Below are 21,438 nucleotides of genomic sequence, written 5' to 3'. Positions count from 1 at the left end.
ACAACTCAGCTCCTAATGCCTTTTAGAAAAACTCCAACATGCTATTGCTTTCCCCTGCATTTCTCCTTCCACTATTATCTCTTTTCTACCTCTGAAAGTGACTGTACGTGTATTTATTAGCAGAGAGGAGCTTAAGTGAATCCTTAATTTCCTCTGCTTTTTATGGGACAAGTTAAAACCAACTCAGAGAGTCAGGTAAAGTGGTCAAGAGATAAATCTCAGCATTTTTTTCCCCATTTTATATCTTGTGAGTATTTCTTGGAAAAATGTAGTCCCAAATTTGTAATGGAGAATTCTGAGGAGACATTTTGAGTGCCATCTCTGCTCTTTGTAGTCCCTCAAATGAAACCTTGGGGAACAATTTTCATAGCCAAATACTCTTACTTTCAGATCTTTCTTTACTCTTTCCTTTTGAAATATCTAACTCTGTGAAGGTGTACACTCCTGTATTTCTCTTCATTATAGAATGTATCTGAGATGCTTTCTCTGGTATGCTAATTGGGTTACCTTGTATTTCTTTGCGTGCTCCTTTGCATCTAGTTATCTGTTCATGTCAGCAAAGTCTTACAAACTCCTTCATGGAATATTTTGATTTTGCTGTAGAATCTAGAGTTTTAAAATCCTTGAGAGTTTTCATGCCTGCAGAGTTGAAACTTATGTTGTACATCCAAGGTCTTTCTCAAAACAGAATTTTAAATATAATGACTTTATTTTGTCCCTGCCTTGTGTGTTCTCTTTATGAAATAAGACTGAAAGAAGACAAGTAGGTCCATTTCCCTAGTGAAAATGGATGTTTTACCTTCTGGGTATATAGTATTTCTTAAAATATTTTAAATAATTATAAACACATAAATTTAATTTTTAAAAGTCCTTGAAAAAAGGTTTATAGTTTATGTAATTAATTTATGCATTTCTGGTTATTATCAGTACAATTTTATAAACACTAAGGTTACAAAAATAATTAGTTTCTTCTTTTTACCATATCATACTTTAATTCCTGCCTCAGTGGACCAAAAATAATTTGTCAAGATAAGAGGAAGTTATCTGTCAGTATAAGTGAATACAAAGCTACTTTAGCTCATCAACTGATAAGGAGACGTACTGTAGAGTTTCGTTTCATTTATAAGTAAAATAGCTTCATTCTTGTCCCTGCTTCTGCCTCCCTAAACAATATAGGGTAGTCAGGAAAAATACAGTACTGTGCTGCTGTTTCAGTCAGCCCTGCCCTGAGCTAGAACTACTTCAGGGAGGCAGATTATTCCTTTAATCTTTAGCTGCCTCTGCTGGTTTTGGCTGGGGTATGGTTAATTTTCTTTTCAATAGCTAGTATGAGGCTGTATTTTGGATTTGTACTGAAAACGGTGTTAAAAGTCCAGGTATGTTGTAATTGTTGCTAAATCCTGTTTACACAGAGACAAGACCTTTTATGCTTCTCACCCCATCAGCGAGGAGGTTGGGGGTGCACAAGAAGTTGGGAGGGAACACAGCCAGGACAGGTGATCCCAAATCACCAAAGGGATATTCCATACGATATGACATCATGCTCAGCATATAAAGATGGATGAAGAAGAAGGAAGGTAAGGCACATTTGAAATGATGTCATTTGCTTTCTCAAGTAACCCTTATGTGTGATGGAGCCCTGCTTTCCTGGGGATGGCTGAACATCTACCTGCCCAGGGGAAGTGGTGAATGAATTCCTTGTTTTGCTTTGTTTGTGTGCATAGCTTTTGCTTTACCTCTTAAATTTTCTTTACCTCAACTTATGAGTTTTCTCACTTCCACTCTTCCAATTCTCTCCCCCATTCCACTGGGGAGGAGTGAGATAGTGAATGCATGGTGCTTAGTTGCCAGCTGGACACTGCTCTGCTGGGATTGCTGTCTAGAGGTCTTGTGTGTAAGACTGCCCACTGCGAAATGAATGCATGTGAAATGATTCTCTGTATGTGTCTCATAGTCCACTAAACAACCATAAAATGAAATTAGCTTTTCTTCATTACCAACTCAAATCATATTTAAGTGAGAATATTATGAAAAATCATTCCTGATTATCAATTTTCTGACCCATCTACTATAGCCTGGCTTGGAGCTTTTGTGCAATTGATGTAGGGTTTTGGTTTTTTAAAGGCAATAGTTTCTGATTCAAGCAAATAGCAGCTGAGAAAAACTCTAAAGCTTCCGCCCTCTCTCCTTTGCTTTGACTATGGTAAAAAGCTTTGATTATAACTGTAAACGTATATGCTTTAGTCATCCTATTGTATGTCTTTGTCCTTGCATTATCTTATGTATCTTCCACAAACTATCTTCAGGTTTTCTTTTCTAGTGTACCATTTCCATTATGAGTAAGCCCGAAGGAGAAAGTATTAATATAAAATGTTTTCTCTTTTTTTGTCCACCTCTTCTGTCTTTTAATTTATTTAGATATTAAATCTATACTTCCTATTTTGCCTGAAAATACTTAAAACATTACAAAATTCTGATGTCTGCTTATTAAAGCGTGTGATCTTCTGTCCTGTTCTACAAATCGGCAAATGATGATCTTGCATGAAGGCCTAGGAGATTTGAAATAAACAGGTAGTGACCAGTTTTACTCACTGGTTTTTATTATTTACTTCAGGTGCAAGCACGTAGGTAGTTTAGTAACCCTGAGATTAGCTCAGTTGGTTAGAGCATGGTGCTAATAACACCAAGGTTGTAGGGTAGATCACCATAGAGGCCATTAACTTGAGAGTTGAACTCGATGATCCATGTGGGTTCCTTCCAACTCAGAGTAATCTGTGAAGGTGAGGGAGAATAATTCTTTAATTGATTGACTACACTTTCATTGACTACTACACCAAGAAGGGATTTCTGTAGACAGCATAACTTGTGTTGAAAACAATGCGCTCAATCTCAAATACGTACAGCCTTCCAACAGCAACCATCAAGAGTTTTACATTTTCCTAGAGGAACCCACATAAACATAGGGATGGATTAGCCTGGGGATGGATGGAGGAATGACTAGAAGATGAATGACTTTATAGTACCAAATTGAGTTATGCCAGATAATGAGGTTGTTTTTGTTGTTGTTGTTTTTGTTGATTTGGTTTGTTGTTTTTTTTGGTGGTGATTTATTCATTTTATGAAAAGAAAAAAAAGGGGGTAGGTATAGCTTGCTGCCTTTCAAAAGAAAAAACCCTGCTCTGTTTCAAATTGGAAGCAGCATACAGCCAAATATTCCAGTACCTGGGAGAGAAATCCTTAGGTAAGATTCTTGTGCCAGGAGTTGGCAGCAGTAGCTACAGGGATGGCCTCTGAGGGAAAAGGCCAGGGGCTATCCAGTGCCAGACACAGCCCATCCCAACAGACCCACCACAGGGCACAACTGAACCTCTCAGCCACACTCATGGCATTTCCTGGGAAAGGTTCAAGAAAGGGCATAAATCACCAAAAAGAAAGAGGAGGAGAGAGTAAAAAGTTTGATGAAGGCCACTGTCAGATGAGAGGGAGGTGTTGACGTAACAAACCAACAAAATTAATTTAAATTTCTCCAGGTTGAACCTGTTCTTACCACAGCAATAACTAGTAAGTAATTTCCCTGCCTTTATCCTGACCTACAGACTTTCTCCTTAACAATTTCCCATTTTCTCCCCTGTCCCACAGAGAGTGAGGAATGAGTGAGTGGCCAGGTAGCTACTTGGCTGCTAGTCTTGATGGTCACGGACTCAAACTAGAGCACTATCTGGAGCAAAAGCAGTTGCAGAAATATATGAGAACATCAAGGGAAGCTGGAATTTGCCCCATTCCCTCCTTCTCTATAAGTCAACAATACAAGGCATCAGGTGCAGTTAATCAGATTTAAAAGGTGCTTGCTGGTTTAGTCTGGGGCTAAACCAATAGAATTGATAGATATTGCAACTGGATAAAGCAATATACACAGTTTTGTCTTCCAGGGAGCGTCTCAGTAATTTTGGTGTGCCGGCCAAGCCAGGTATTTTTGGCAGTTCAAAGAGGGGCCAGCAGATCAGTGGTGCCAGCAGAGCACTGAGTACCACTTGTAGCTGTCATTCTTATTACAAAGCTGTTGGTCCCTCAGGAGGCCACTGGTGGACCTTTAAACTGCCTTAAAAACTCTGCATTATTCTCAGCTTCCACCTTTCCACATTGCATTGCTTAGTGAATACCATCTATCTTGAGTATTTTATGGAAGAGGCAAGTTTATAGCAGTATTTCGTTAAGAGACCAAAAATAGTACAATAATGTAAATGTCATGATTATTTTAGTTACTAGTTTTTTTAATATGACTCTATAGATTTGCCTTTCTATTTGATAGATCAACAGATTTAATGCTGCCAATTTTTAGATTCAATTAATAAAAGCTATAAAAATATGTTAAATAAACATATGGTTCTTTTAAGCTGTCTTTCATGCAAATAACAAGCAGAAATATTTATTTGTTTTCCCAGATATTAAATTTCTTTTGGCCAAATTGCGCCTGTGGGTATAACCATGCTGAGGGTGTTTAAAGTATGTTTTTATTTTCTGTAACAATTGATGTGTTAGGGAATCTAGGGAAACTTGCCTGAAGAAATTTTTCTTTATAGTGAGAGTAACAAACCCCTATTCATTGAAAGGATAAAACAAAACAATTTTCATTGTCTAAAGAACATTATAAATTAATGGAACTCCTAAAGAGGGATCAGATATTTTGTTTCAAAAAGTATTTGCTTGGATTTCTCATTAATAAAATATGATTTCAATTATGAAAGTCGATAAAATTGATTTTGTACCAATCAACACATATTGCCTGCCTGTGGCACTAATGTTATGCTGATGTGCTCAGTAAGAGTGGTCTGAGATCAATTTAAAAACACTTAAAACAATGTTCATGAGTTTCAGCTGTGATGTTTTCAGGCTGTTTGCTTTATAATTAACTAAGCCAATAAGTTGTATGAAGAGAAAAATATTAAACTATGCAGATTTTCTGAGAAGGAAAATAGAATATTATTAGCACTAAAGGTATTCATTATTCATGTGGTACAAAAAATTGTGTAATTGTTTTTATATGAAAATGCAACTATGGAAACCACTTTTAAGTTTTCTGGAATACAGAAACATTTGGATCTGGATTCATTTGGACTATATTTAATTTGGAAATTGGTATTTTCTTGTTAACATGAACATTCAGATTGATAATTTTTTGTTTGTTTACCACTCTTTGTCATATTTATTTTCATTCAGACTATAAGATCTTTATGATCAGCACTGTGTCTCCACATACTTTTGTATTAGCACAGTGGTACTGTTATATGGATGAGAACTTCTGAATTCACTTATAAGATCTCACTGTGTAAGATCAATTACACAGTGATTGTAATGACTGTTTGCAAATTCAGATTTCCAGTGACCTGGGAAAGATTTTGTTTGAACGTTTAATTTTAACCACATTTGAGGAAAAAAAAAAAAGCAATTTGCAGTGCAAATGCTAATAATTAAACTGATGCCAGTTTAAACATTGAAAATGTTTGTAAAAGTCTAACTGCTTGATGAGGTGATGCTCCCTGGTTCATAAATGTTTCAATTTATAAAAAACAAACAAACCCTAAAAAAACCCCATGCAGGAAATAACACTCCAATACTCAAAAGTTCAGTAATTTGTTGTAACAAGATTTTTTTAGAACAATTAAATTATCCCGGAACCCATATTTGAAATTACTAAGAAATATCTCTAACCCAAAAAGCAAGAAGAGTTACAGCTGATGCAGCCTTCCACAAGGGCCCAGAGCAGTGCAGAACAATCACATGGCTCCTTTGTGTTTACTCTTCAAAATGTTAACAGGTCTGACAGGGATTTAAATATTTAGAGTAGAAATTAAATTTTTATAGTTACTATGGGGACTGTGGGGAAACAAGTAATAGCAACCTTACAGTAAAAACAGCTTTAGAAGACAAGTGACATTTAGTTCATACAAGGCAGCATATGCTTTGTCTCCTTCCTTCAGCTGTGGAAATGCTCAGGCTTTGGCTCTGTTCCTACAAGATGATGACTACCCTCAACTCCAAGTTCTGTTCTCCTTGTTTACTGAAGTAATTCTGGAAACACCCCATTTATCAGGAAAACTGCCACTGATTCACATCAGTGTAGGGTAGCAGAATTGGGCATTTACTTAGGTTGCAGTGCAGGGTTCTTCAAAACATATAGAGAGAGACCCTTAATTTGCCATGTGTTTGAAACAGCAAACTACCACCAAGGAAATTAGCACACATCTTTGTAAATTTTTTTCTTGGTATAATTGCTGATTTTTTTTTTCTCCCTCCCTTGTCATAACTTACCTTTACACATCAAAGACTGCATAAAATAAGAAAAATATGTATAGGAACACCAGAGTGAGAACATGTTGAGGCATACAGCTGCATGGCTCAGACCAACCATGGGTCATTTGGAAGGCAATGCCTCCTGGAGCTCTTTTGTCTACAGGGCTGTGCACAAACTGACACCTCACAGTGGGGTGCAGCACTGTCCCTCTGCACAATGTCTCTCCCTCGCTATAGCTGGGCCAGTGTACTGCCCCTTACTCTACACTTTCAAACAGTATGCAGCCTCAGAGATCAGGGGTTGAAGCATCAATTCTGTATGGCCCATATGCTGGAAAAAAGGATGGGGAAAAAGGCGTGGCATGTTATCCTCCGCACCTGAAACAGGCCAGCCGGGCATACTGCGGCTCGATTTGTGAAGATTTTCTTTTCATTAAACTAAAGGTGAGTGACTCATAAAGAACAAATTTACTACAGAATTTTATCTTGTTGTTTATGTATAATAATGATCAAAAGTCATTGAAAGCATGTAAATAAATCATACTACTTTTGTGGATTTCTTTGGTTTCAAAGTTACTGATAAGAGCCACTTAGGAGGTTAAATCATATTATTGGAAATCTCGTTAAACATCTCCTTATTTTCAGTTAATGCAGTTACTTTTATTCTTAAAACTACCATAACAACTGCTAGGTGAGTTATAGATGATATATATCTATAGCTATATATCTATCTCTATATATCTATATCTATCTATATATATCAGATGGAGATCATAGTTACGTACTACTGAATCATTAACAGCCTAGTTAAATGTCAAGAGCCAGATTCTATCAAGAGCTTAGTCACTCAGAGTCAGGCTTTTAAGGAGGGATAAAATTTGGGACTTGGTGCTTCTGTGGAGTAGGGTGTTGGAGTAGGGATACCCGTATTTGGAGTGCTAAAGATGTAACGGCATGAATTATGTGTGTGGTTTAGATATTCACATAAACTGTGAGATTTTATTTTGTATTATTTATTTTACATAAAAACACTGCATCTGCTATAAGAAGAAGGGTACATGAGATTTTCTGTGTTTGCTAATTATCTGAGATCATCTTCCTACTCATATAGGAAAAATCTTTCAAGTTGTGGATTGAATACATTTTAAATAACTTTGACTTTTTTAGAACATTTTTTCTTGAAGAGACATCTCATAACATATGCCAAAGTCTGTTCTTTCATAGTTTGCAAATGTTATTTATCCCTTCTATGAAGGTTTTGTCATGTAGAAAATAATATCTAAGTATTATGTTGATTTTCATGGATGTAAGCTCTTTATAAATATTGCAAATTTATTGCATAGTATCCAAACACATAGAAACATTGACAGCTCCTTTTCAAGACCAAAGCTGTCAAGTGACATCTGAACTTTCCATGCTTAATTTGATAAACCTACTCTTGTGTTGCTGGGCATTGTGTATTTTTGGGGATTTTTTTTTTTTTGGTGAAGATTATGTTTATTTGTTGGGGGGGGGCTTTTTATTTTTTTCTTTTTTGTTTGTTTGGTTTGGTCTGGTTTTGGGTTTTTAAATTTTTTTCCCCCTTAAGAGGTTAATAATTCTGCAATGCTGCACATGTTCAAAATTGACTCTGGTTCCATTTGGATGCAGTCACGAATACTTAGTAATTCTACAAATGCAGTTCCAGATATCTCATACTAGGCATATAGAAAAGGAGGAAGACAAGATTAATGATGATTCATGTTCCACTTGCTAAGTATCCTGTTCATGGACAAGGTTTCTGTCCAGTTGTCCATACTAAATTTTTCCTAATTGTGAAATAGTCTCTTTTCCTGTCCTTGCATCAATGAATTCCCTCTTTCTCAGTCACGGCAATGACTGAAGCAGAGCGTAGATCATTCTCTAGTACACAAATAACATTAATTCTCAGAATTCTGTTTTTATGAAGTCATATCTGAGTAGTTAAATTGCAGTTAAATATTTACGAATAGTTAAAGATTGTGAGTGAAAAGCATTTCTTAAAAACAGTATCAAGTCACCTCCTGGATATAAACTTTATAAAAAAGAGCATTATCATCTAGAAAATCATATAAGTTGGAAAGAAAAAAAAGAGGAAGGAAGGACTAGAGGAAACAAACACAATTAAAGAACAATTAAAAGAAAGAGCAAGTAAAAATTATTCTTTGACAATTTTTTTAAAGAAGAATTAAAACTTATGTAAAACACAGCACTGCTTGTGCTGTCTGTTAGTATTTAATGTGCATCATCAATTTGCATTTAAGCAGCTTTGCTCCATGGCAGAGATTGCAGCTAGCTGAAAATAAATAAGTAAATAAATAAATACCATTAACTAAGGAATTTGAATAATAATGTCATTATTTATCAAATAATTTGACAAATAATATTTTGATTGCTGCAGTATTGGTTAACTATCATAAGAAGTATTTGTTGAATAAATTAGTCAATGAAAAATGACAAAAATTCAGTGAGTAATGTATTTGAGAAATAGTATTTAGCAAGCTCAACTGCATACATAATTTTATTTTCTGAATCCTGTATTAAGTAATCTTCTTAAAAAGCAGAAATAGTTAATTTTTTTTCCCTTCAGCTCTCCTATGGTCAAGTGAGAACTGCTGGTTTTGTTCCTTGCAGTAGTGTTCCTCTAGTTGTACGTGAATGAAACTGCCCTAGAAAAAAATCATATTTGATAGATTTGACAACATTAAGGTGTGAGGGGCTGGAAAAAGTTATTAAATCCAATTTTAACTGCACCTGTTTTTTTTTTTTTCGTAAATGCATAATGATGATTGTAGACATAGGCAAACATACTAAAAGCATTATTTCTTACCATAATAATCAAACATTCCAATACAAACTAAAAATGAGAATTACATGAAAATAAAAAATCTCCAAATCCTCATGTTTAAAACTTACTTTTTTCAAATTGACGTTTTTAGTATCTTTAATTCAGTAGAGTTTTAACCTGCTTCAACTGAGTTGATGATGAACTTCCATTACTGTTTTCTGTGTGTGTTTGTCCTTTCTTCCTATAACATGACAATAACAACTATTAATTCTCTCAAAATGTTTAGGAGCAACCCTAGAAAGAAAAAAAAAAAGAAGGTTGTGTTGGTTATTTGAAATCATATGTCATCTTCATTCTCTCTCTCTGAGATATTTCAAAGGTTTTTCTAAGACATTTTAAAATAAGCTCCAAAGGGACACTATTTAATGCCCTTATGTAAGGGGTCAGTATATGTGACTAATATTATTCTCCCTTTACCCTTCAGATGTCCTGGTTAGTGCCTGGAGGCATAAAAAAAACGAATTCAGGAAAAGATGTAGATCAGAAGAAGAAAACAAATGTCAAGACTGAGAAGCCCCCTTGGCCTTGCAGAACTTGAAAGGGAAGAGCAGGCACAGCAGCAGAGATTCTCTGTCTGTACAGGTTCTCAGGTACCAGCAGTTCCTTAATGTCTGCTGCACCCTATCTGAATGTCATGTTTTAATTTTTCTGCAGATTGAAATATTTTGGTTGCTAAAATTTTTTCACCTGATAGAATATGTCTGAATGAAACCTAGTGGTTTTTGATTTAAGACAGGGCAGACAATGTAGTAATTGAAATTTCTAAGGAAGGATGGGACAGCAGGGGTTAGAGATGAAAAGGTGTTTTTGAGGCCTTTGGCTGACGTCTGGCTTATGTTGCAGCTGAAGCTCCCTGTGGGCTGCTTGAGATCCTGCAGAATATTCCATCTCGTTTTACATTCACATCTTCTTAGGAAGAAATTGTACGTGTAGGATCATGCAATAGTACTACTGGATTCAATTTTGTATGATATGATGAAATTTCCAGAGGAATAAACACCTTGTGTCATCTTATACAGTAGGAGTTCAGTTCTGACATTAGCTGTGAAAGGATGAAATTGTATAAAGAGTCTGTCAAAAAATGAGTATATTTTGCTGTACTGTAGTGATATAAACAGGATGAAATACTGTCTTCATTGCAGTCAATGAGATATTTATGCTTGATTTAGTAAAGTTGGGAGGTCATCACACACACAGCTAAATCAGATGTTAAAATAAGCCTTTGTCCTTCTTTGGATTCAGCAAATATTTTAACCCTCATGTAAGTTAGATAAAAAAAATGTGCGTTTAAACATCTGCTTGGATAGTTTAACTATCTGTTAGTACAGAATCATGTTTTAGTACTCCAGACTAGTGAACATGGAGTGAAAAGTCCTAACAACAACAACGCTTAAATTCTTTGTGATACACAGAAGTATATTTTACCAGTTTCCTGATGTTAACTTAACCAAAATAGTGAACAAACTAATAAAACCAGCAAAACCAGATAAACTATTAACAATGCAATACCCCCAAATAAACTATCTAAAGCTTACATTTACTCCTTAATCTATAAACAATGCTGCATCAGGAAGCAAATGACAGATCAGGTGACATTAACCCTGCGCGTGTTGCTGGGTTTTAGCAGTACTGATGTACCAAGCTGCTCCATGTGCTAAAGCTGCAGTGCTTCTGGCATAGGTCCAATCAGGTTTAGAGTGATGACAAGGGGATTCACTGGCCTGCACAATCGGATGACTGCACACCTTTCAGCTATCATTGAATGTAACAGCTCTGATGAATGTCAGAGTCACATGCAAGCTTGTGGGGTGTGCTATCTCACTTCCCCCTCGTTGCATATAGAGAACTAAAAGTGAAAAATGGATATCCAGAGGACCTCTTTGAGGACAGAAAAGAGACACCACAGTGTTACTTTTTTTGTCTTTTTGTTGAAGTTCCAGGGTAAGGGTGTCTGCTTATTTCAGTGAAGAGACCAGGGATTTAAAATAAAACCTCCTTAAATATGTCTTAATTAGTGAATGCATTCACATGTCATCTCTGATTTAACCACAGGTAGTCCTCCTTCTAGCTGTCATGTTGTGCCTTCAGGATAAGCTATACCAGTTTAGACAAGTATGTTTTCCTCATGTTCAGCTGTAATGCTACTGAAATTTAAAACCAAAGTAATGGATTCAAACCAGTGAAAACTGTTTAATTTTTTTAATGAAAACCAGAAGTGTCCTATATGTTATGCTTTTAAAACTGTCTTATCCTTGCCCAAAACTGAAGTCATAAACTGCACAAAACGCATTGTATGGGCTTTGAAAGGGAGCCACTCTAATGCAAATAGCATATATATATGCAGGTAATATGTTTTCATAGGCTTGTCACAAAGACCAAAAAAAAATTAGACATTAGTTTTAGACATAGACAATGAACTGAGGACTTTTGCCTTTATAGTTTATGTCAAAACTTCCACTAATTTGAGTTCCGTCAGAGCAGAGCACTGGCACCTTGCAGTTCTGGAACAAATTTCAACATTTTGCTGTTTCCATTGCATTTTGCTACTAATGTTTCTGAACCTTTGATTATAAAGACCCACTGACTTTTTCTCTCTCAGTTGGTTCAGAAAAAGCATCTTCTTAATGAGACCAGTAGCTTTGAGTTTTCAAGCATAGTTTTCCACAGTACTGTTCTGAACCTTTTCTAAATTACACTATTAAAGTTTGTGCCCTGACTCTGCATGCCACAGAGAGCTCAATTTGTTTTACACACATGGTGATGAGGGAACATTAAGAAGGAGATTTGAAAACTTGTGTCAAGATGAAAAAAAGGGAGAGAAAAGTGACACAGAGTGGTCTAATGGAGGATGGGTTGAAGTAGTGAAAGGCAAAGCATAGACTTAAACCACACGGAAAGAACAAGAAAGCATATAGGAGAGGATGTGTCAGAGAGGCTACCTTTAATCCCAGCATACCAGCTGAGAAATTTGGTTTCACTCTACACTTACACAGCATGTAAAAACACATCCATGTAAATATTTTAATTCATGTAAATACATGTATTAAGTAATAATCAAAGAAAACTGTGAGTGCATGCAAATAAGTAAAAATATTGGAATGTAAAATATTTACACTGACTCCCTTTCTGCAAGAAGAAGGAAGAGAGCGAGTGACACATAGCATGCCTTACATTTGTCATAGTGCAGATGAGCACATTTTTAGGGAGTCTGTTGACATTTGTGCAAAATGGTTGTTTCATAGGAACAAATGGGAAGCACAGATAGAAAAGGTGCTTAGAACTGTACCTCTGGGAGAGTCCAAGAGTTGATTTGACAGCATTATATTATAACATTTAAGAACAAGCCCAGTGTGATTGCTCTGTTATTTCAAGGCAAAAAAAAATTAGATTTTATTACATGAAAAGAAAATAATGCTGGAGTGGTTGTGCTAGTAAACCAAACACTTTCTGGAATATCTGCTGATACTGTGACTGAACAACATGAACTCCCTTGTAGATGTAAAATGTAAGTTTTATTGAGCAAAATCAGAAGTGCACAAAAGTGGAGGCTTTCCACTTTCTGCAGAAACCCTGCAGTTAATCCCTCAATACCTTCAAGCATCCTATTCTTACCTCCCCATAAAACATCGCCTTGTAGTCAGCCCTTTCCAATGTGAACTTCTGAACTGGAGATGTCTTCACACTATCAATTGTTGGTCTAAGTGATTTTGGTAAATTTAATTTGAGCCTATCATCCTGAAAAATCCTGGGCTCATCATGATGGATTTGGCTTGGGTAGAGTGGCTGGTATGGGGCTGTGTTTTGGATTTATGCTGAACATGAGCCAGCAGTGTGCCCAGGTGACCAAGAAGGCCAATGGCATCCTGGCCTGGATCAGGAGCAGTGTGACAAGCAGGACGAGGGAAGTGATTCTTCCCCTGTACTCAGCACTGGCATCGATCTCTTCTCTCAGGCAACCAGCAGTAGGACAAGAGGGCATGATCTTAAGCTGTGCCAGAAGAGGTTTAGGTTGAATATTAGGAAGAAATTCTACAGAGATCAATCAGGCACTGAAATGGCCTGCCCAGGGAGGTGGTGGATTCACTGTCTCTGGAGGTTTTTAGGATGAGGTTGGATGTGGCACTGAGTGCCATGATCTAGTAATCACAGTGGTGTTGGATCAAGGGTTGAACTTGATGATCTCGGAGGTCTTCTCCAACCCAATTGATTCTATGATTCTATGTCTGATCAAGCATTGCATTCACACCAGATTTTAAATAATTTAATAATCATAATGCTCACTGTATACTACAGAGACTGAAACATAAAAATTAAAAGTATTTTGTACAATTTGAAAATATTTTTCAAATATCTGGGGCAATATCTGGAATTAAATATATTAAATGTGTGGTAGTAGTTAATGGTAATATCCTAGCATGAGCAACCAGGGGAAATAGAGGTTATACAGAAGATATATAACTGTTACACAAAGCTATTTATATTTCTTTCCAGAGTCACTTTTAATATTTATCAACATTGAAACCTATTCAGTTTGAGCCATTTTTGGTTGTGAATTTTCAGGGGTATGATATCCATGTTCTGCATTCCTGAACAGCAAAGACAACATTCATGGTAAGGCAATAAAATTTTAGTTTTCTAATTCATGGATAAATTGATGAAACTCACGGCACTGGAGCTTAATGACGAAAAAAAAAGTGTGGCTAATCAAGTGTATGCCGTTGGAAAGAAGACAAAAGTAATTGTGCTTGTTGGTGTTTTTTTTTTCTTTGACAAGGGGGTTACAATATATTCTGACTTCACAGAATAAAACATATTCTGACTTCACAGAGGAACTAAAAAAGTTTTGAATGATGCATGAAATAAAAAAAAAATCTGACCTACTGATCAGAGAAAACGCAGTCAGCATTGTGCTTTCATATTTGGGAGAGCTGTGTCTGTTAGTTGTGAAAAATACACTCTGACAGAATAAACAAAATACAAGAAAGCTCAAACATCTCCACATTAAAACCCTACCCCCTAACCCATATCACAATATTTTCTGCTTTCTTTGCTTTCCTTAGGTAGTCACTAGCTTGGAATCACTGAAAAACAGAAAACCTTCCTTATTACAGAAACTGCAACTACGCTGTTTAGCCTTGGAAATGAAAGGTAAAATCTAGAAAACTTATTTCAGTTGAACCTTGGAAAATTCTTGAGAACTTCTAAGTAATTTCTTCATTTATTTCATTTGGCTATTTTTAATCTTTTTTTTTTGCATTTAGTCCATAAAATGGTTTGTATAAAAAATATAAACTAGAGTTGGAAACGTTAGAAAGGTCAGCAGATAAAGAGAGCAGCTTCTCAAGGAAACAGAAATATGTTATTTATCCTGTTGTGCAGCACAGCTGGAGTGCTTTCAGTGGCAGAGAATGTTCATGCTGAAAATTAGGTGGCAAAATCAATAGCAGTAGGAAGATTACGCTTTTACCATTTTAGTGATCATACATTCAGCAAAAAGTTTAGAGTTCTGACTAACAGAATTATCAGAATGGAGGTACCACTGGAAAAAAACAGTAAAATGTCTATCAGAAGCTTTGTCTTTTATTTTCTGCACTTTTATATGGAGAAAGTCTGCTTATATATCTATCAGGAAAGTATTATTCATGATTAGAGACCATGTGGGGCAGTAGAAACATGCTTATGATGAATTAGATTCAGACTGCTAGCGAGGAGTAAAAAGTGCACGGGGCAAGTCTTTTACTAATTGGCATGTGAGAGTTTTGCCAGCAATCAGATTGCAAATTTTCTATGACTTGTACTGGTACAAAAGTAGTGAATAAAGCAAAAGACTCTTTTGGGAGATGAGACCTTGCATCTCTGGATAGCTTTGAATCAATCTGTTCTTACAAGTCAAACTCCATGCCTTCATGCATCTCTCTATGTACTGCCTTACTCTTGCATCTTTTTCCTCTTTTTAAAGGAAATATATATTTTTCAGCATACATATAGGAAAAACAGGAAACATCTACAAAATAATTCAGAAATAACAGTTTATGAAAATTTATGTCTAGTTTATAGTTACTCTGCAGAAAAACATGTAAATCCCTCTATGAGAAGAAATCATTGTGGTTGATCTACCAGTATTTACTGAAGAGATTTGCTAGGAAAAAAAACATTGCTAGAATTTCTGTCATCTCTGATTTATCAAGTCTGTGATGGTTGCAGGCATTAGTAACCCTTAACTGAGAAACTTGTGTAATAATTATTTAGGAGATTAATGTTTTAATTTTATGAATAGGCAGCTTTGATTTAAGATATATCTTATAATCTTAAGTCTGATGGTAATAAATGAAAGTCCACTCAAAAATATGATAGAAAGTTGACATTTTTTTAATCTTTTCTATTCTTCTGTTGGCTGTTATTGTGAGTTTACTTGTTTCCTCTCAGTTAGGGCCATGTAGGTGTTTCTGCAATGTGTTTCTTATAGTCTCAGTCCTAGGGAGACTGACCAGCTTCAGTGCTTGATCAGTTCTTACCACAGCTTGTCTGCCCTTCCACTGCAGCTAAAATAGAGCTGAAGTGAACACTGTGAAAAAAACTTGGCCTATTTTCAGAAGCAGTTAAGATTCACCTAAGCTTATTAAAGGGAAACTGATGTGTTAGCATTATTTATATTGATATTTCTGTAAGTACTTTATCAAGAATGTTACTAAGTATTCAGTACAAAATGAGCAGCAACATAAAGCTACTGCTAGGGAGATATAGGCAAAGACAAAAAACTGTAAAGAATCCTGGTGGTTCGTCTTTTGAATCCTAGCTGGAAAATAAACGAAACCAAAATCAACTCTCCCCAAACTCACAAATAACACCATAAAACTTTTTCCTAGAATACTGTTTTATTATAGTATTATTATATTTCCTTACTTTTCACACCAGTTGAAAATTCCTTTGAAAGTCAGTGTAAACTACTATTATAAATATTTTTTTCTAATATTTCTCAAAAACAACTCTTCTTAAGCAAATGAAAACAGACTTGATATCTGTTTGAAGGGAAATTATGTTGCATATGATTTTGAAAGTGATAATCGCTACACATTCACAACAATAAATATTTCAGGATAACCTGTCATGCATTTCAAATTCTTGGCTTCTCTATCTGACATGTGTCCTATTTAAATTAAAGCCATACAGCAGGAATAGAGAAGTTTCTCTGACAATATAAGTCAACACAGATTCAGTTAAGTCAATTGACCAGAGCTAGATGAGAATACAAATTAGTTGAAGTAATCTTGTTTCTGATTTAGGTTTTAAATAGTAAATTTACCATTCTTCATCTACTTTCCATGTGACTCTTATTCATAACCAAATTGGGAAACTGTGAATGAATCAGACAGAACTCCATCAAATAGTCTCCTATTTTTGTTAGTTCTTATTGATTCAAGTGCTTTGGCAGACAGGGATTCAGACATTATCTCCTTTTTGTCTCCTGCTTGTCTCAGCATCTTTTTTTTCCCTGTCATATCTCTTCTCATATCTTTTATTGTATATCCTGGTATCTGAAAGAACAAGACTCTTTTTTTTTTTTTTTTTTTTTGCTACTAAACAGCTTTGTAAGTGGAAGGAGTTTATATGTGAGAAGCTCAGAGAGAAGTATCTCCAAGAACACAGAAAATGGAGTAGAAAAGTACTCAGGATTGAATGCTGGAGATAAAACAGGTAGTATAAGATGATGAGTATGAAAGTAAAATATAAAAAGAAAAATAAGAAGAGGAAGAAATTAAAAGCTAGCAAGGGCAATGTGGAGAAAGCTACAGCCTGAAGAAATAGGAAAATTGAGACCAAGTCACATGAAAGAAGAAAGAGCAGCAGGAGTTTAGGCTGAATTAAATCCCAAAGTGAACACACTGGAATCGGCTATTCATCCATCATGGTGGATTTGGGAGATTCCTCCTAAAGTATCAAGAATTACTTTGCCAGACTGTGAGGTAGTAAAAGATTTAGAATATGAAAGGATTTCAAGTGTTATTTTTCTCATATATAAAAAAAAAAATGTAGGTGGAAGGACTGAATGAACTCTGATAATAGATAGATGACTGTGGAGATAAAATAACATTGACTAGATTTTCCAGACTTTCAGCAATATAGAGATGTTCAGAAACACAACACAGTGAGTGGATGAAGTCCATTTTGGAGATAAACAGCCTTCAGGTTGTCATGATTGCTAAGATCCTGAAATTCAAAGGGTACAAGTTTGCACTCACTATGCAATGGCCATGCCTACTTTTAACATACAAAAAAAAAAAAAGGGAAAAATAGAGTCACATGGGACATTGAGACAGATAGAGATGATCATGAGGGAGGAAGTCTTAATAACACAATAACAAATTAGATGATAAATGTTCATGAAAGAATTGCACATATGTAGTTGTATCTAGTCAAGAAGACAAACAAGTCCAAAGACAGACCCAGGTGGGTAAACAAAGAGAAGAACCAGAACTACATATGTAAAGTGGATATTATATAGACTAGTCATTAAGTGGAACTCAATTATAAAAAATTAAAAAATCAAGAAGCATTATAAAAGTGTTCAAGGAGGAACAGACATTAAAGAGCTGAAAAAAACTCCACAGAAAAAAAATGAAATGAAAATATAGTAATAGCAGAATTAGCCTGGATCAAAATAATTTTTAAAAAGTTTAAAAAGCTGTAAAAGTCATGGCAGGATTTTTTTTTTTTAATCATTCACATTAATGAACATGTAAGAGGTGACTCTATATTAGACTCAGTTTTGGAAAGAATTAACAGAGACTTACTGGATGAAGATAACGTCTGTTTAGGTGACAGTAAGTTAATTCATTTTTTTACTTCAGTGAGTAGAAAAAGGCTGTGTGATATAAGGTCTTCAAATTCAAAAGATGATGAGTGTTCAAGAAACTGCAAATTTCTTCATGCTAGAAAAACTGTGTATAGAATATGAAAATGTTATATGCCTGGCAATCTTAATAAAGGAGCATTGTACCGCTAGTAGTGAGTTTTAGTTTTAAAATCGTGGTTTCTTTACTTCTATTTCTTTTAAGCTGGTGTGAGAGACTGAAATGGTTAATGGCTTAAACATTGCTAAGATCACCAAAAGACTTGTCCACTGTAGAAAACTGTGCAGAGAAACAACTGCTTACGCAAGCCCACCCCTCCCTGAATATACCTACTAATTTGGACTGTGAGGGACACTTGAGATAAGGTTAAGGTGGTACTATTGTCCAGTTATCCCAGGAGGAGAACATATCCACAAGTGTGAGAGACTGGAATGCTAATGTCTCAAACAATCACGGTGCAAGTTGACAATGTGCAAAGTAACCACCCAGCTGCTGAGGGCATGCACAGCCATCACCTCAGGCTAAAACCTGGGTGTTGAACGAGATAGGGAGAGAGCAGATCCTTCAAGGTGCATTAATGTTTCTTTGTCCTTACACAGATTACTCAACTGTGATAATTCCCTTCCAGGGAACTGCCAGAACATTCACAGGAAGCCTGAAGATAGACATTCATCTCTGCTGTTGGGCCATAATGGGCCGTAATGGACTCAGCTGTGCTGACACAACAGACAGATCTAATACCTTAGAAGGTGTCAAAGACTCCCAGAATGTCCTGTGATCCACTATTACATCACCCATTGTAAAACTCTCCACTTCACAGGCGGTACCAGGGCATTTCTACCTAGCCTTAGCCTAATAAATACACGGACTTACTTCCCTTACCACAGAGGCTTCTTCCCTTACCATACTAACTTCTTCCCTCACTACGCAGACCTCCCTTACCACACGGGTTTCTTCTCTCACCACAACAGATTTCTTGCCTCCCCACACAGGGCCTTCTCTCAACACCCTGGCCTTCCCTCTACGGATCCAGACTGCAACCATCACCTCAACAAGACTGAGACTCTCACACCCGAGAAGACCACAAGAAGAAGAATTGATGGGATTCTGTTGGAATCCACAGAATGGTGATACTTTTCCTACTTAATCTGTGTCTCTCTCACTCTCTTTCTCTCCCCCCACTCTCTCTTTTTCCTATTTCTTTCTAACTCTACCTCACATATACTGTTAAAAAAAAAAATCTGTACTATTGACTTTGGCATATGATTTCATTTGCACCTTAATTCAGGCAGAGGCATCTCTCATAATTTAAAGAACTGAATGACAACAACTGAAAATAAGACTTTCAGGTTGTCTGATTCTGCACTGAAAGCTCATCATGTGAATCTCACCACTTTCTTTACTTTTCTGGGGCATTTGTGGTGGTTAACTATTGTCAGTATAACTTCAGAGTTCTTCCAATTATTTAGAAAAAGCATACTGCTGTTATAACTGCTAACTACATATAATTTCTCATTGTTCTTAAGTGGAATCAATTTCTTTGACATTTCAGGATAATCATGTCTTAAACCTTTCTGAAGTAAACTTGAATTTTAATAAAGGATTCCTGGCTTCAAAAACATGAACTTTCCAATGCACAGATTGAGAGCTTCAGATTTAATGCACTTATTTGTTGCTGAAAGGTGTGAGAGGGTCAGGAATGAAAATACAGATACTGTGCTAATGCTGGCAGTTTCAATCTTGCATCTGTTGGCATCTCCATATTGCAGATGAACTCTGATAAATTATACCAATTTGTAATTCTAAAGCAGTCCCATGGGTATATTCTTTTGTATTTTGGTATGTATCTGTAGTGATACAGTTCTGCAATTCCCTTTTCATAGCAACTGTTCAGACACTTTTTTTACTGTAATTGTCGTGCTGCACATGAAGACTGCATTAGGATTTGAGAAAAGGCTGTTGAGCGCATCCTTTATGATAGCTCTCACCTCAGCTAATGTATACTTTGATTCTGTTAGTCCAGGTACTACGCGAAACAAAGTATAGATACATATTTGATGTGATCCACACGAATTCATAAGAAAAAGCCTGACGAGTACCTCAAGAGGTCAGTTTGTCTGCTCACCCCAAGTGCTGAAAGGATATACAGAAGACTCCATGCATAGAAACATTTGGTTAAATTCTGTGTGTCGTACTTTTAATATGTACTTATGATAGTCTCCCTAATTCCCTGATGATAACTTTTAGTTGTGATTATACTGTATAATCAAAATATACAAGATAAAACATTTAAGAGGAAAATTAACACGTTAAGGAAAACAAAGTTGTTTGTCTAATTTTAAAACTACTAGTTATTCTGGTCTTTTTCCTTGCTTTGATTACATTTTACAAGAAAGAATCATACTATTTTAGCAATATCACATAATTCAGTATTTTCAATGTGAAGACAAATATTTCAAGTATGTGGGGAGTTTTGAGGCTTTCTTTTGTTTTTATGTGTGTGGTGTTGAAAACAATTTAAAATAAACTACTGGAAGCTTTCTTCTAATTTTTATACCTATTTACCAGTAATGTTTTTACATTTACACCATGGTAGAATATTATTTTAAAGTTATTTAGGACAATGAAGTATCAGTGGATCTTTCAAATTTTAAATGTTGATGAATATGAACATATCCATATACATGCCTTAGAGAAATATGCCACATTGAATACCATAAAGTTGACCTATCTGATAAAAATATTTTATCATCAAGAAAAGACTTCATCTTAAATTACTATTCATCGTTATTTCCATCACATCACAGTTTATAATGGAATTAAGTGATATTTATGTATTTACTGCTGCAGTATTTCATTACCCATCATTGAGTTTTATGACATTTCTAAGTAAATTAATTATACATCTCTCCCTGTTCCTCAGTCTGCACATTTATGATCAGGGACCGTTTGAATAAGTGTCTGTATATGTCCTGAACTGGAGAGCTGGATTTGAGATACTTTTGCATGTATTTGTAGTATGGAAATTCCATTAAAATACCAACAATAAAATAAGGCAAGAACACCTGAAATAAAAATAGCAGAAAAAGATTTAATCATGTTATACTATATGTAATGTATTAGCTTGCACTTATGTTCTGTATGATAATGGAACTGAGAACATATTTAAGTATTATTCATTCTGGCCAATGTTAAAAGTTTTGTTAAACAGAATTATAAAATATTTACTTAAACTACCGTTTTTAATGGTACCAAAATATGATGTTTGTAACATGTTAGTTACAAATTAATTTATTCTTTCACTAGTTATAGCACATATTATAAACGACTCTGCAATAAGTGACATTATACAATTAAAATCATATTAAGAATAATTAGATGGGTGTTGCAATCCAAAATTAATGTTACTTTTTAATTCTTCCCTATATT

At 35.4% G+C, this 21,438-nt stretch overlaps 1 long non-coding RNA gene across 1 annotated transcript; it reads left to right on the top strand.

Moving 5' to 3' along the window:
* Positions 1-1,421: 1,421 nt before the first annotated feature.
* On the top strand, positions 1,422-13,738 carry LOC126651824 (uncharacterized). Its single transcript, XR_007631788.1, has 3 exons — positions 1,422-1,577; positions 9,582-9,747; positions 13,649-13,738. It is a non-coding gene; the product is annotated as an uncharacterized LOC126651824 (long non-coding RNA).
* The last annotated feature ends 7,700 nt before the right edge of the window (positions 13,739-21,438 follow it).

This window comes from Myiozetetes cayanensis, unplaced genomic scaffold (assembly GCF_022539395.1).
Source record: "Myiozetetes cayanensis isolate MyiCay16 unplaced genomic scaffold, myiCay2020 scf7, whole genome shotgun sequence".
NCBI classification, from domain to species: Eukaryota; Metazoa; Chordata; class Aves; order Passeriformes; family Tyrannidae; genus Myiozetetes; species Myiozetetes cayanensis.
The sequence above is the reverse complement of the archived record's forward strand: the minus strand, read 5'-3'. Positions and strand labels throughout refer to the sequence as shown.